The 16755-nt window shown below is 46.7% G+C and overlaps 1 long non-coding RNA gene across 1 annotated transcript in view; it reads right to left on the reverse strand.

Moving 5' to 3' along the window:
- The window catches only part of LOC134944968 (uncharacterized), a 109347-nt gene extending 93194 nt beyond the window's left edge, over positions 1-16153 (reverse strand). The window contains exon 1 of the long non-coding RNA XR_010182000.1: positions 16003-16153. This is a non-coding gene — a long non-coding RNA (uncharacterized LOC134944968). The remainder of the gene's footprint in view (positions 1-16002) is intronic.
- Positions 16154-16755: the final 602 nt, after the last annotated feature.

Raw genomic sequence — 16755 nt, forward strand, 5'->3', positions numbered from 1 at the left:
TACCACACCTAAAACATTTAACCACACGATTATCAACCCATTTGGGCAGCATAGACCGTTCTAGCCCCATTGGCCTGTTTCCAGGGCCAGTGTTTACAGTCTCTCCAGCCTTGCGTTCTCTTAACCGCCCAGCAACGTTTTCCCACGGAACAGTCTTACCAGTCTTTACTGAAGGGCGCTGTCGAGGATCTATGGGTTGCTGGGTGGTCATCAGTAGTTCCTCTGCTGCCAAATACCTCTCTACCATGTCCACTAATTGGTCAGCAGTACCCGGGTTTCCATGGCTCACCCACTTGCGCAGGACCATGGGCAAAGATCTCAAGTAGCGGTCCATGACGACTCTTTCCACCATCTGGGGACCAGTTAATGTCTCTGGCTGTAGCCATTTTTTTGTTAGCTGAATAAGGTCGTGCATCTGGGAGCGCGGAGGCTTCTCCATGGCGTACAGCCAACGGTGCACCCGTTGTGCTCGTACTGACAGCGTGACTCCCAGGCGGGTCAGGATCTCAGTCTTTAGTTTATCATAGTCCCGGGCCTCAGCAGGGCTTAAAATAAGAATTTACTTACCGATAATTCTATTTCTCGGAGTCCGTAGTGGATGCTGGGGTTCCTGAAAGGACCATGGGGAATAGCGGCTCCGCAGGAGACAGGGCACAAAAGTAAAGCTTTTACAGGTCAGGTGGTGTGTACTGGCTCCTCCCCCTATGACCCTCCTCCAGACTCCAGTTAGGTACTGTGCCCGGACGAGCGTACACAATAAGGGAGGATTTTGAATCCCGGGTAAGACTCATACCAGCCACACCAATCACACCGTACAACTTGTGATCTAAACCCAGTTAACAGTATGATAACAAAGGAGCCTCTGAAAGATGGCTTCCTAAACAATAACCCGAATTAGTTAACAATAACTATGTACAAGTATTGCAGATAATCCGCACTTGGGATGGGCGCCCAGCATCCACTACGGACTCCGAGAAATAGAATTATCGGTAAGTAAATTCTTATTTTCTCTATCGTCCTAAGTGGATGCTGGGGTTCCTGAAAGGACCATGGGGATTATACCAAAGCTCCCAAACGGGCGGGAGAGTGCGGATGACTCTGCAGCACCGAATGAGAGAACTCCAGGTCCTCCTTTGCCAGGGTATCAAATTTGTAAAAATTTACAAACGTGTTCTCCCCTGACCACGTAGCTGCTCGGCAGAGTTGTAATGCCGAGACCCCTCGGGCAGGCGCCCAAGATGAGCCCACCTTCCTTGCGGAATGGGCCTTAACAGATTTAGGCTGTGGCAGGCCTGCCACAGAATGTACAAGTTGAATTTTGTTACAAATCCAACGAGCAATCGACTGCTTAGAAGCAGGTGCACCCAACTTGTTGGGTGCATACAGTATAAACAGCGAGTCAGATTTTCTGACTCCAGCCGTCCTTTAAATGTATATTTTTAAGGCTCTGACAACGTCCAACAACTTGGAGTCCTTCAAGTCGTCTGTAGCCGCAGGCACTACAATAGGCTGGTTCAGGTGAAACGCTGATACCACCTTAGGGAGAAAATGCGGACGCGTCCGCCGCTCTGCCCTATGTCGAATGGAAAATTAAATAAGGGCTTTTATAAAACAAAGCCGCCAGTTCAGATACTCTCCCGGCCGAAGCCAGGGCCAGTAACATAGTCACTTTCCATGTGAGATATTTCAAATCCACATTCTTTAGTGGTTCAAACCAATTGGATTTGAGGAAATCTAAAACTACATTTAGATCCCACGGTGCCACCTTAGGCACCACAGGAGGCTGTATATGCAGTACTCCTTTGATAAAAATCTGGACCTCAGGGACTGAGGCCAATTCTTTTTGGAAGAATATTGATATGGCCGAAATTTGAACCTTAATAGATCCCAATTTGAGACCCATAGACAATCCTGATTGCAGGAAATGTAGGAAAACGACCCAGTTGAAATTCCTCCATCGGAGCACTCCGCTGCTCGCACCACGCAACATATTTTCGCCAAATACGGCGATAATGCTTCGCGGTGACTTCCTTCCTTGCCTTTATCAAGGTAGGAATGACTTCTTCCGGAATGCCTTTTCCTTTTAGGATCTGGCATTCAAACGCCATGCCGTCAAACGCAGCCGCGGTAAGTCTTGAAAAAGACAAGGACCCTGCTGAAGCAGGTCCCTTCTCAGAAGTAGAGGCCACGGATCGTCCGTGACCATCTCTTGAAGTTCCGGGTACCAAGTCCTTCTTGGCCAATCCGGAGCCACTAGTCTTACTCCTCTTTGCCGTATAATCCTCAATACCTTTGGTATGAGAGGCAGAGGAGGAAACACATATACCGACTGGTACACCCAAGGTGTTACCAGCGCGTCCACAGCTATTGCCTGCGGATCTCTTGACCTGGCGCAATATCTGTCCAGTGTTTTGTTGAGGCGAGACGCCATCATGTCCACCATTGGTTTTACCCAACGGTTTAATAGCATGTGGAAAACTTCTGGATGAAGTCCCCACTCTCCCGGGTGAAGGTCGTGTCTGCTGAGGAAGTCTGCTTCCCAGTTGTCCACGCCCGGGATGAATACTGCTGACAGTGCTATCACGTGATTCTCCGCCCAGCGAAGGAACCTGGCAGCTTCTGCCATTGCCCTCCTGCTTCTTGTGCCGCCCTGTCTGTTTACATGGGCGACTGCCGTGATGTTGTCCGACTGGATCAACACCGGTCTTCCTTGAAGCAGAGGTTCCGCCTGGCTTAGAGCATTGTAGATTGCTCTTAGTTCCAGAATGCTTATGTGAAGAGACTTTTTCAGGCTCGACCACACTCCCTGGAAATTTCTTCCCTGTGTGACTGCTCCCCAGCCTCTCAGGCTGGCATCCGTGGTCACCAGGATCCAATCCTGCATGCCGAATCTGCGGCCCTCCAATAGATGAGCCTCCTGCAACCACCACAGAAGGGATACCCTTGTCCTCGGCGACAGGGTTATCCGCAGGTGCATCTGAAGATGCGACCCTGACCATTTGTCCAACAGATCCCTTTGCATGGAATCTGCCGAAAGGGATTGCTTCGTAAGCAGCTACCATTTTTTCCCAGGACTCTTGTGCATTGATGTACAGACACCTTTCCTGGTTTTAGGAGGTTCCTGACCAGGTCAGATAACTCCTTGGCTTTTTCTTCGGGAAGAAAAACCTTTTTCTGAACTGTGTCCAGAATCATCCCCAGGAACAGCAGACGAGTTGTCGGCATTAATTGGGATTTTGGAATATTCAGAATCCATCCGTGCTGCTTTAGCACCTCTTGAGATAGTGCTAAACCCATCTCTAGCTGTTCTCTGGACCTTGCCCTTATTAGGAGATCGTCCAAGTATGGGATAATTAATACGCCTTTTCTTCGAAGAAGAAATATTATCTCGGCCATTACCTTTGTAAAGACCCGAGGTGCCGTGGACAAACCAAACGGCAGCGTCTGAAACTGATAGTGACAGTTTTGTACAACGAACCTGAGGTACCCCTGGTGTGAGGGGTAATTGGAACGTGGAGATACGCATCCTTGATGTCCAAGGATACCATAAAGTCCCCTTCTTCCAGGTTCGCTATCACTGCTCTGAGTGACTCCATCTTGAACTTGAACTTCTTTATGTACAGGTTCAAGGACTTCAGATTTAGAATAGGCCTTACCGAGCCATCCGGCTTCGGTACCACAAAAAGAGTGGAATAATACCCCTTCCCTTGTTGTAGAAGAGGTACCTTGACTATCACCTGCTGAGAATACAGCTTGTGAATGGCTTCCAAAACCGTCTCCCTTTCTGAGGGGGACGTTGGTAAAGCAGACTTCAGGAAACGGCGAGGTGGCTCTGTCTCTAATTTCAACCTGTACCCCTGAGATATTATCTGCAGGATCCAGGGATTTACCTGCGAGTGAGCCCACTGCGCGCTGTAATTCTTGAGACGACCGCCTACCGCCCCCGAGTCCGCTTGCGAAGCCCCAGCGTCATGCTGAGGCTTTTGTAGAAGCCGGGGAGGGCTTCTGTTCCTGGGAAGGAGCTGCCTGTTGCTGTCTCTTCCCTCGTCCTCTGCCTCGTGGCAGATATGAATAGCCCTTTGCTCTCTTATTTTTAAAGGAACGAAAGGGCTGCGGTTGAAAGGTCGGTGCCTTTTTCTGTTGGGGAGTGACTTGAGGTAGAAAGGTGGATTTCCCGGCCGTAGCCGTGGCCACCAAATCCGATAGACCGACCCCAAATAACTCCTCTACGCATCGCCTGTCCACTGTCGTGTCCATAAAGCTCTTCTGGCCGAAATGGACATAGCACTTACCCGTGATGCCAGTGTGCAGATATCTCCCTGTGCATCACGCATATAAAGAAATGCATCCTTTATTTGTTCTAACGACAGTAAAATATTGTCCCTGTCCAGGGTATCAATATTTTCGATCAGGGACTCTGACCAAACTACCCCAGCACTGCACATCCAGGCAGTCGCAATAGCTGGTCGTAGTATAACACCTGCATGTGTGTATATACCTTTTTGGATATTTTCCATCCTCCTATCTGATGGATCTTTAAGTGCGGCCGTCTCAGGAGAGGGTAACGCCACTTGTTTTGATAAGCGTGTTAGCGCTTTGTCCACCCTAGGAGGTGTTTCCCAGCGCTCCCTAACCTCTGGCGGGAAAGGGTATAAAGCCAATAACTTCTTTGAAATTAGCAGTTTTTTATCGGGGCACCCCACGCTTCATCACACACGTCATTTAATTCTTCTGATTCGGTAAAAACTACTGGTAGTTTTTTCACACCCCACATAATACCCTGTTTAGTGGTACCTGTAGTATCAGCTAAATGTAACATCTCCTTTATTGCCAAAATCATATAACGTGTGGCCCTACTGGAAAATACGGTTGATTCGTCACCTTCACCACCGGAATCAGTGCCTGTGTCTGGGTCTGTGTCGACCGACTGAGGCAAGGGGCGTTTTACAGCCCCTGACGGTGTTTGAGGCGCCTGGACAGGCACTAATTGAGTGTCCGGCCGCCTCATGTCGGCAAACGACTGCTTAAGCGAGTTGACGCTATCCCGTAATTCCACAAATAAAGGCATCCATTCTGGTGTCGACCCCCTAGGAGGTGACATCCTCATATTTGGCAATTGCTCCGCCTCCACACCAATAACGTCCTCATACATGTCGACACACACGTACCGACACAGCAGACACACAGGGAATGCTCTATACGAAGACAGGACCCACTAGCCCTTTGGGGAGACAGAGGGAGAGTCTGCCAGCACACACCAAAAAGCGCTATATATGACAGGGATAGCCTTATGATTAAGTGCTCCCTTATAGCTGCTTTTATATTAATATATATTGCCATTTATTTTGCCCCCCCTCTCTGTTATACCCTGTTTCTGTAGTGCAGTGCAGGGGAGAGACCTGGGAGCCTTCCTGACCAGCGGAGCTGTGACAGAAAATGGCGCCGTGTGCTGAGGAGATAGGCCCCGCCCCTTTTTCGGCGGGCTCGTCTCCCGCTATTTAGTACATTTAGGCAGGGGTAAATATCTCCATATAGCCTCTGGGGCTATATGTGAGGTATTTTTAGCCTTTTTAAAGGTTTTCATTTGCCTCCCAGGGCGCCCCCCTCCCAGCGCCCTGCACCCTCAGTGACTGCCGTGTGAAGTGTGCTGAGAGGAAAATGGCGCACAGCTGCAGTGCTGTGCGCTACCTTAAGAAGACTGCAGGAGTCTTCAGCCGCCGATTCTGGACCTCTTCTTGCTTCAGCATCTGTGAGGGGGCCGGCGGCGTGGCTCCGGTGACCATCCAGGCTGTACCTGTGATCGTCCCTCTGGAGCTTCATGTCCAGTAGCCAAGAAGCCAATCCATCCTGCACGCAGGTGAGTTCACTTCTTCTCCCCTCTGTCCCTCGTTGCAGTGATCCTGTTGCCAGCAGGAATCACTGTAAAATAAAAAACCTAAGCTAAACTCTCTAAGCAGCTCTTTATGAGAGCCACCTAGAATTGCACCCTTCTCGGCCGGGCACAAAAATCTAACTGGAGTCTGGAGGAGGGTCATAGGGGGAGGAGCCAGTACACACCACCTGACCTGTAAAAGCTTTACTTTTGTGCCCTGTCTCCTGCGGAGCCGCTATTCCCCATGGTCCTTTCAGGAACCCCAGCATCCACTTAGGACGATAGAGAAATCAAAGTAAGCTTTTTGGGGCTCACCTGACAGGAAAGGTGCCAGCAGACTGGCCCACTGTGCTTTCGGCCAGTTCTCCCGCTCGGCAGTCCTTTCAAACGTGGTCAGATAGGCCTCCACATCATCAGCCTCTGTCATTTTCTGCAGGAAGTGACTGGCTCGTATAGAACTAGAGCTGGTTGGAGCACTGACGGCCACATCTCCAACCCGAGCTGCAAGTCTCTGCACCACTTCTGCTAAGGCCTCTCTATCCTGACGCTGTTGCCTGTAAAGTTCATCAACAACTGCCTGCTGTTGTCTCTTATTTTCCTCCATTGCCACCTGCTGCTGTCTTATATTTTCCTCCATTGCCACCTGCTGCTGTCTGTTGGCCTCCTGCTGTAGTCTCCAATTTTCCTCCATTGCCACCTGCTGCTGTCGGTTGGCCTCCTGCTGAGCCGCTGTAGCTTGCAGCAAGGCTTTAAGCAGATCCTCCATGTCAACAGATTTTTCAGGCGGCTTTGTAGCTGCTTTCACCCAGGACATATATCAAACCCTCAGGGGTGAGTCTCAGTAACTTCACACTGGGCTGTATCTGCATAAACCACCGTTTTCTGCAGGCCTCACAAAGCTGCTGCTTTCACTTATGCGCAGAACGGCCTGCTCGTATTCTCCACCAAGTTGTAACACTGTAGGGGTGCAAGGTGCCTTTTCCTGGGGAATATGGCAGCACGCAGCAGCTGAGGAATAACACAAGTCCAGTTTCTGGTACAACTGACCCCGGCCAGTTTTATTGAAACAGAAAATAAAACAAACCCCAAAATAAAAATACCTTGCCTGTCCGGCACTAACTAAACATAAGATGTTCCTAACTGTCACTAAACAAAACACAGAGTTCTTCAGTACATACTGTATAGCTTACTTGCATCAGAAAGCGTGTCTCTCACACACAGATCCTGCAGCCTTCCCAGGCAGTCTGCCCATACTAATCAGGTTAGAAGCACTATATCACTCTTACACAGCTGAAACCCTGATTAGCCCTCTGTGAGGCCAAAGACCCGAACTGGGCCCAATGTCTAGAACTCGCCTTATCTCTCTCTCAGAGCCTTTACCCAGCTTTTACAGCAAACTGAAAAGGTTCAGACAAAACAAAAAGCATTTTTCCTAGAAGTTAACATTTTCTAAAACATGTAAGACAAGAACCTGGGACAAATATACCTGCCCTCAAACACTATCCCAGTGTTCTTGTCACAGTAGTTTGTACTTGATGTGTGTACTGCAATATTTTTCGACTTCGACATTTTAGTTTTCCATGCAAAAAAGTCACTTTTTTTGCATGTAAATCTTGATGACAATAAGAGGCTTTTCCCTCACATGTCAATTCAAAATTTGAAAAGTGCATGTTCCTATAAGTAGAAAATTTGAATTTTTTTTTTTATTGACTTAATAATAATAATAATAATAATAATAATAATGCAAAAAAATATATATTTTAAAATTATTTGCAAACCTGCATATGGCAAATAGTACATGAAATACATCAATGGATCATGCTAAAACACATAGTGCTAGAGCATTTGCTCCCATCTGCAAACACCTCTTTGACGTAAAGATCAGGTTCTCACTGCTTTATCCTGCCCGCCTAAGGGTTTTTGAAGATGACAGGCCACGTTTCTTTGAAGACCCTGAGGAGGCCAAGCTACATTTCGCTATACCTGACACTTGATTGCTGGTGGTTTATGCCTGTTAGTAGCTCCCTGCTACCCGAGTCTGCGCTCGGGTCTCACATAATGTTTCAGAGAAGTGTGCTAGGTTCACACTTTTGATTTATTATTCGATCCTTCTGTTGTTTCTTGATGTTTTTGTTATTGTTTGTCTGTTTGAATCGTTTTACCTGCCTGGGCTGGGATCCCTTCCCATTGGGGGATTCCTCCCCCCCCCCGCTTGATGGGACGGGGTGGGACCCTATTTCATTTTCCACGTTCCTTTCCTACTCTTTTTCCCGGTAGGGGTGGGTTGATATGTCTACTGACACCCACCCACACTCTCATGTAGATGGAGACTCAAATGCTACGCTACTCCGTATCGTATCATGGAATGTTGAGGGCCTTAATCACCCGATTAAGAGGTAGAAGGTGATCTCTCACTTAAAACGCATGTCCCCCCACATTGTACTCCTACAAGAGACCCACTGGTTAGACGATCCTAGAAATACCCTACAAGCCCCTTGGATAGGAGAATGTATTTCGTCTCCATACCGCTCTAAGTCTATGGGGGTAGCGATACTGTTTCATGCCAATCTCCAATATACTATACTCAGAAAGCTTTATGACCCTGAGGGTAGATTTCTGTTATTAGACGTGTGTATTAATAATAAGGTTTATACCCTTCTCAACATCTATGCACCCAACATCTCACCCGATTCTTTTTTCGCAGATCTTTTAACGAATCTTTTTGCCTGGGGCTGCCAGAACTTGATTGTCGGCGGGGACCTCAATTTAGTGGTTGACCCATCCATGGATAGATCCAGGGTAAGTGCTTCCACTTCTACGATTCTTGCACAACTCCTCTCCTCTTTCTGCTCCCAGTTGGATCTCTTGGATCCCTGGCGGGTATTTCATCCCACTCAAAGGGACTACTCTTTCTATTCTCACCCTCATTCTTCTCATTCCCGAATTGACTACATCTTTACTGTCGCTCACCTCCTTCCCAAGGTTACCCACACTTCCATCGACAACATTATCATATCTGATCATGCCCCTATATCCCTACATATTCAATTAGCTGTGTCCCCTCGTAGCTTACCCTGCTGGCGTTTTCCTGCCTATTTACGCCATTCCACTGATTTCCTTCTTTATATGAAGCAGTCCTGGCTCAACTATACTTTGGATAACACTGAACAGAGCTTGGACTCGCCAATCTTCTGGGGCGCGGCTAAGGCCGTCCTCCGAGGACATGTCATGTCATACACTCATTCTAGACAGAAGCAGTTTTCGTCTCAATTACAGTCCTTGAGCACAACGCTTACCTCTGCATATAGAAGGTATATCCAACACGATACCCCTACCCACAAAGAGGCTTATCTCTCAGCCAAACTTATTTATGATACATTCCTCACGGAGCGAGTCCAATTGTCTTATGACTATCAACGTAACAGATTCCATAGGTGGGGCAATAAGTCGGGCAAATTACTGGCCAACTTGATCAAAGGCCCTAAGTCCCGCACATGGGTTAACGCAATCAATAGCTCGGGCTCGCTGAGTACTGACCCCGACACTATTTGCACCGAATTTAGGGACTTTTATCGATCTCTGTACGCTAAAGGCCCTGCCGACTCGGTTGCCAACCACTCCTTACTAGAGGAGGCTCCTCTCCCCGTTTTGACTCAAGAGGAGAGAGACTCCTTAGAGAAGCCGATTACGGTTGGGGAGGTTGTTGACGTCATTAAGACCTTACCGAGTAATAAAAGCCCCGGCCCTGATGGATTTGGCGCAGAGTTCTATAAAATGCTTCGGGATGAGCTGGCTCCCACCCTTACGTCTCTATAATTGTATTCTTACCTCCAAACACACTCCAATTAAATTTAATGAGGCCACGATTATAGTTATAGCGAAACCTGGAAAAGATACCTCTCTACCTGGCTCTTACAGGCCGATTTCCCTCCTCAATCAGGATTTTAAAATTCTTACGAAATTAATGGGCAATAGATTGCAGCTTTGTCTTTCTCGTCTTATATCGCCTGCGCAGCTGGGCTTCATTAAACATAGACAATCAGTACAGGGTATCAGGACCACATTGGCGGCCATCACGTACTCGCGTACTCACAACTTTATAGATAACGTCCTCATTAACCTTGATGCGGAAAAGGCTTTCGATAAGATTGCCTGGCCCCACCTCGCAAGGGTTTTGTCATACCAGAAATCTGGTGATAAATTTCGTGGGTTAGTGACTCCCTTTATGATAGCCCTACTGCGCAGGTGGTAGTTAACAACATTTCCTCATCTTCCTTTATCCTTGAAAGGGGGACCAGATAGGGTTGCCCTCTCTCCCCTCTCCTTTTTAACCTGGCCCTAGAGCCCTTTATACGTTATATCCTCAACCTCTCTGACTTCCGGGGCATTAGGATTGGCAACAGAGAGGTTAAATTAATGGCGTTCGCCGATGACATTCTTCTATTTACCTCCAATCCAAGACAATCCGTCATGGCATTATAGAACGCTATTTCTCGTTTCTCCTCTTTTGCAGGGTTTTTGGTCAATTTTGACAAATCAGAGGCTTTGGCTATTTTCCCCCAAATTGTTACAGGATGGGACACTCCTTTTCCGTTTCGGTGGGCCCCAACCCATATTACATATCTTGGAGTCCTTCTTCCTGCTGATCCTACCCGTCTTTACTCTGCTAACGTTCATCCTATATTCACTAAGATTCAAACAGAATTAGCGTTGTGGCAAAATCTCCCCCTTAATCTCATGGGTCGCTGTAATCTCGTGAAAATGGCTAGCTTCCCCAAATTGCTCTATGTCCTTCAGATGGTACCTATCATGCTCTCTAAGTCTGACCTTTCCCTCCTTAACTCATCTATATCTAAATTTATCTGGGCTAATAAGAGACCCAGAATAAGCTTCTTTAAATTGTCTCAGATGGTACAGAATGGGGGACTAAATCTGCCGGATATAGAGCAATACAATAGAGTCTGCCTTCTTCGTTTCGCTACGGATTGGCTCAACGGTACATCGGTCTTTACTGACTCACTGATTGATTCCCAACTCTGTACCCCTCTATCTCTTAGCTCTGTTCTGCATGCATCCAAATCTGATATGTCGTCTCTTTCTCTAGACAATCTCCTCCTAATCTCTACTGTTGTGGCGTGGAGATTGTCTAGGAAATCTCTACAGCTACAGTACACTTACTCCTTATTTCTTCCCCTAGTCGGGAACCCACATTTTCAACAGGGTCAGGCCTCTTATCCTTTCACTGCTTGGCACGCTTCAGGAATTGCACAGGTCGGTGATTTTCTCGATTCTAGAAAAAAAACACTCACTTTTGCTGAAGCACTTACCAAGTATGACATTAACCCTAGCCATAGATTCTATTTCTTTCAGGCCTCACATTATGTCCATTCAGTCCTTTCTCATCTCTGTGTATCCGACTATGTTAACAGCCTAGATACGCTTCTGCGCTCCGGGACATGCTCCATCTCATCTATATATGCCCGCATTTGTACAGAACATGTTCCCGCTACTGATCTGGCCCAGGTACTAACGTGGTCTTCTAAAATTCCCTCCATGTCCCCAGAAACTGTGATGGACAGTTTTACAACTTCCTTTAAACTCATCCCGGCTAGCTTATATCAGGAAATGTCCTATAAGATTTTACATAGAGCCTATATCTCCCCAAAGAGGAGCCATTTGATGGGTTTATCTGACTCGGCAAAATGCTTGAAATGCTCTGTGCCAGTAGCTGACCTTATACATTGTTTTTGGCATTGCCCCCTCATTCAGGCGTTTTGGGCGGAGCTACAAACATATTGCGCATCCGAGTTGGGTCTACACTTTCAATGCACTGCCTCTTGGGCTCTCTTTGGTCACACCCGAGATCAGCTCGCACTCCCCTCTCATGATACGAAATTAATAGTGATTCTTTCAGCGGTAGGCAGGAAAGCCATACTCCAGCAATGGATCTCCGATACCCCCCCCCCCACACACTGTCACTAGCTACCTCCAGATTACTCTTTCTATTCACAATGGACTGGCTGAAAACGACTTTAAATAAGGAAATAGCGACCCCTACATCAACTCCTAACTGATAATACTCCCATCTCTCTCCCGTGATTACATAATTCTTTCCTTTTCTTTACCTTTCCTACTTCCCCCTCTCTACTGCTACACTACTGGCTGCAGCTTCCCTTTGCTCTTCTCGCCTTCCCCCTCTCCCCCCCTTCTACACATCTCCGTTGTCTACACGTTTTCTCTCGTCCTGATGATGTCTCCATGGATGGGTCATGATCCCTATGCCCCGGCAAGTACTGTTTTTTCTATGTTTTTTTATTTTTGTTTTATTATTATTATTATTATTATTATTATTATTATTATTATTATTATTATTAGTTTTTCGTTCTCCACTGGGGAGGACGTATTAATATGTTGTACTGTTTATACTGTTTATATATTTGGTTCCTGCATCGGTTTGACGAACAGTATCTTTGTGGACTGGCTTTTTCATAATTTTTGTATTTGTATCGTCTACAGTTCTGTTATACTATACTAGAAAATGGAAAAAGTGAGGTTTTATTCTAGGCCCCGATATCCTCATGACTAGAAGGTATATGACGCAGTATATCTCTGTATTAGGATGGGTCCTATGTTTACTTCTGATATTGATTGTTGTATTTCCTGAACCTCAATAAAATATATATTGGACAAAAAAACGCATAGTGCTTCAAACTATTGGTTCCACTAACATATGCTCCATGTGTTGGGAGCGGAGGACCAACACAGAGATTCAGGGATGAGAAAAGATACCATTCCCCTATTGCATTTTCATGAGATTCCAAGTAACTCATGAAATTGTAAGTAACTCACCATCACTAGATAGCATAAACCAAATCAGTCATATTCGAATATAAAAGTCTTTCTATGTACTTGATACATTCAAAAAATATTTCAATTTTCAATAACAACTGTGTTTGTAATTTATTTTTATTTGAGAATATTTGCGATAATTAAGGTGTAAACTTTAAAAAAATAAATTGACATGAAAATGATGCTGCTTTCACAATATTTTCACGAAAATAGCCTTGATACATCTGTTCATACAGTATATCCTTAGCTGTCTCTAAATTAGCTTTTGGCCATAGCGCTCTGTACATAGGATGTAGGGCCACTTGCCTGTTGGGCATCTAAGTGGCATGTGGGGTGGTCTGATGGCATGTACTGTAGGCAGGGACGGATTGGGAAACAAAAGTGGCCCTAGAAAAAATTCTAAAAGTGGCCTCATGTGGGCGGCACCAAATTAAATGTAGGCAGAGCCAATACCAAAGTAGGCGGGATTAATACTTCAAAATGTAATGTACATGGAATTACACCAACAAAAGGCAGAGCATGTTATATTAGCTTGATGTAACACATTCAAAAGTTTTGAAAGTATTGTGTTGTAGGAGAAGTAGTTAAGAAATTAAAACTGGTGTGACATTTAATCCTCTGCAAACTCACTAAATAAATTGTAAAGTAATATTCTGTTACAGTGGTTCTCAAGCTGGGTCCTCAGGGGCGCAAGCAGGGGTGCCATGATAGTTGCTACCAATCATAAAACAAGCAGACAATCAGAAGCCACATACAGTAACTGAACTAAGGATAACATTTAAGCCCAATTTACCTAACATAATACTTGTCAAAATTTATCAATAAGAAACTTTTGGACAAGGAGTGTCATATAAAAAAAACCTGATACTCTAATGTACTGTGATTCAAGAAAGTTTGGGAACTACTGCTACTGAACTACTGAACTACTGCAAAACTGCTTTTTGTATCACACAGTCCATGTTGTGTAAGCAGTTTAGTATTAAAAAACATTCTCCCCCCATTACAGAATAGCCCCCACTACAGAAAATCCCCTGTAATAGACCAGTGGTTTCCAAACTTTTTTGAATCACGGCGCCCTAGAATATAAAAAAAAAAATCACGGCACCCCTAGGCCAAAAATTTCTTATTGAGAAATTTAGAAAGAAATATTACATTAAGTAGATTGCGTTTATATGTCATCCTTAGGGTCAGTTGTGTGGTGAGGGACAAGATTTGCTTCTGTTTGGCCACATATTTTATGACTGGCAGCCACCCGCTCTGCTTTTGCCTATTATGTTGACCATGAATAATTTGAATTGGTTCTGGACCACCAACCTAGGGCACCCCTGCAAGTGGCAGCAGCCGTGGGGGATGTTGGGAGGGTTGTGTGACAGAACCCTCCCACATCGCATTGCGGAAGAAGCCCCATAGGCTTCTACAGGATAATGCCAGCAAAAGCCAAAATGTGTGGCGGAGACCCGGCACATGGAAGTACATATGGAAATGTGTTAAAAACCCAGAAAACAGGGTTTTTTCTGCATTTTCATTTTAGTACAGATGGCGCATTCATTATCTTGGCTCCCTGTGTAGCTTGGCTCCCTGTGTGACTGGGCGCACCTAGTCACTGTGAGCTTCTCTGTCTGGACAGAGACGCTCCGAATGGGAAGCGGCTCGTGCACTCCCGGAGTGACTAGGCGGATAGATCGCCTAGTCACGCCGGGAGTGCACCCCTGCGCCTCAGCCAGCAAAGATAACGCTGGCTCCATCTGTACATCCCATCCATAGCATGTGCATAGCAGATACATGAACAACTAAACAAAGCATACACATAATATATACATAACTAACACAGAATGGACATAGCAAATAAATAACCATGTATACCTTGAATGTACACAGCATATACATAATCAATACATAGCAACCTGAATTAGCATATACATAACTAGCTATATAACCAACTATTAGAGTATATACATACCCTTATAGACCCCCTGCCCCCTCAAGACAGATCTACATTAAACCTCCATCCATGTACCACAAGACGACTTTGGCGGGTAATTCAGAGCTGATCGTAGATGTGCCAAATTTAGCACATCTACAATCAGATTCTCATACATGCGGGGGGACGCCCTGCACAGGGCTAGTCCGCCCGCATGTCTGGCTCTACCCCCCACCCCCGCAAGGGGGCAAAAGCATCGCATGGCAGCCATAGTGGGAATCTAACCCATGAATACAATCTGTTCCCTCCCTTAAAAACAGCAATGTTAAGTTTACTTCAATACCCCTTTTACACCGCCAGCATATAACACGGGTAATTGCACATGAACGCACATAACCTGTGTTGCTGGTTGGTATAAAAGGGCCGAGTTAGAATAATCCGGGTCAAGTGACCCGGTATTTCAACTCGGGTAGCTTGCAGGGTTGAACACGGGTTCAACCTGGTAAGCTGTGCTAGGTAAACGGAAGCTGGGTTGATGCGCCCCGGCTCCCGTTCAGTGTATGGAAGGGCGGCGCTGGGAGATCATGTGATCTCCCAGCGCCGCCCTAGCCGCATCACTGGCAATATGCCGGGTTGGTGACTGCAGCAGGAAAGGGGGCTGATGCGGGTCGCAGCTGGGTAGCACCCGTGTCAGGCTCCCTGCTGTGACCCGCATTTCTAGGTGTAAAAGGGGTATACAACATCCCCCCCAATACCCCTCTCCTTTAACACACACCCCTTCTCAATTGGCCCGCTAACTTCCCATGACAGCACCATCCATATCCCATCTACTTTAACCCCTCCCCCCTCTCCATATCCCTTTTTCTTAGCATGTCAGCTAACCGAATATTCATATTCCAGTAAACTATGAGCATCTCATCATCACCATTTCCAATTCCTCCAAAATACCAGCTATCCCCCCCCCCCTCCCCCCGAAATTATGTGCCTTCCTTCCAAATGCCAGCCTTTTTCAGCTCTTCATCACCATATGGCTTCCCAACATACCCCTTCTCCCCCATATATACATATAAATATGCCAGCTCTCCTAAAATCCTAAAAGGCCCTTTCCTCAACATAACACCCACCCCCATATAACCTGCTTAAAAGACCAACTCACCCTACCCCACACATGTCCCTTCTCAACAGACCAACTTCTCCACCCCAAATTTTCCCTCACCATCAGTGCCCCAGTAACTCTGATGCCCCCCGCCCTGTCCCCAGACAGCCTCTATTCACTACTCCGTTACAGCGCTGAGAGTGCATCCACAACGCACAGCCACCCCCGCCGCTGCCCCATGCATCAGCACCTGTGCATACTCACACACGGCGCCGTCTTGTGCTAGCGATGAGCAGCAGATACAGAAGCCCTGATGCCCGCTGTCACGCAGAGAGCGCAGTACCTGCGGCCGGCGCCTTCCCCCCTGGCTGGCTGGGATGTAGGAGAGTCCCCCACGCTGCAGCTGGGAGTCCGTGACACGAGGCTCCTTGAAGACACGTGGTGGGGGCGGAGCCTGTTCTCCCAGCAGCTGACGGCCGTGGCTCACTGTCAGTGGGTTACGCGCACAGAGAGGGGATGGGGGGCTCATAAGACTGGCCCGTCACACCGCTCGGCCCACCAGAGGACCTCCCCGGTAGACACAATGGCCAATCCGGCCCTGACTGTAGGGGTTTAATTGTAAAGAGATAAATATTACATATGATGCTGTAACTTTTACATTTAATGTAACACATTCATTATATTTACTTGAGCCATTGTACTGCATGGAAGTCACCTATACTTGCCTACTCTCCCGGATTTTGCGAGAGACACTTAGTTTCTTGAGTATTCCCACGCAGCCCAGAAGAGTGGGTGCCCCTCCCGCATTCTGCCCACTGCCTAGTGAAGTGGGCAGGACGGGGAGATAAATAAAGATAAACCCACAGTCCAGCGGGCCTAATGGTGCCATAATATTCTAATCATGTCATTTTAGCTCCGTCCCAAGCAAATATTGCCAATAGTGGCTGTCACGGAACTGCCAGTCGCTTCTCCAGATACACCAATCTGAAAATCGCCACCTGACACATGGGGGTCATA

Source organism: Pseudophryne corroboree, chromosome 7 (assembly GCF_028390025.1).
Source record: "Pseudophryne corroboree isolate aPseCor3 chromosome 7, aPseCor3.hap2, whole genome shotgun sequence".
Lineage (NCBI taxonomy): Eukaryota > Metazoa > Chordata > Amphibia > Anura > Myobatrachidae > Pseudophryne > Pseudophryne corroboree.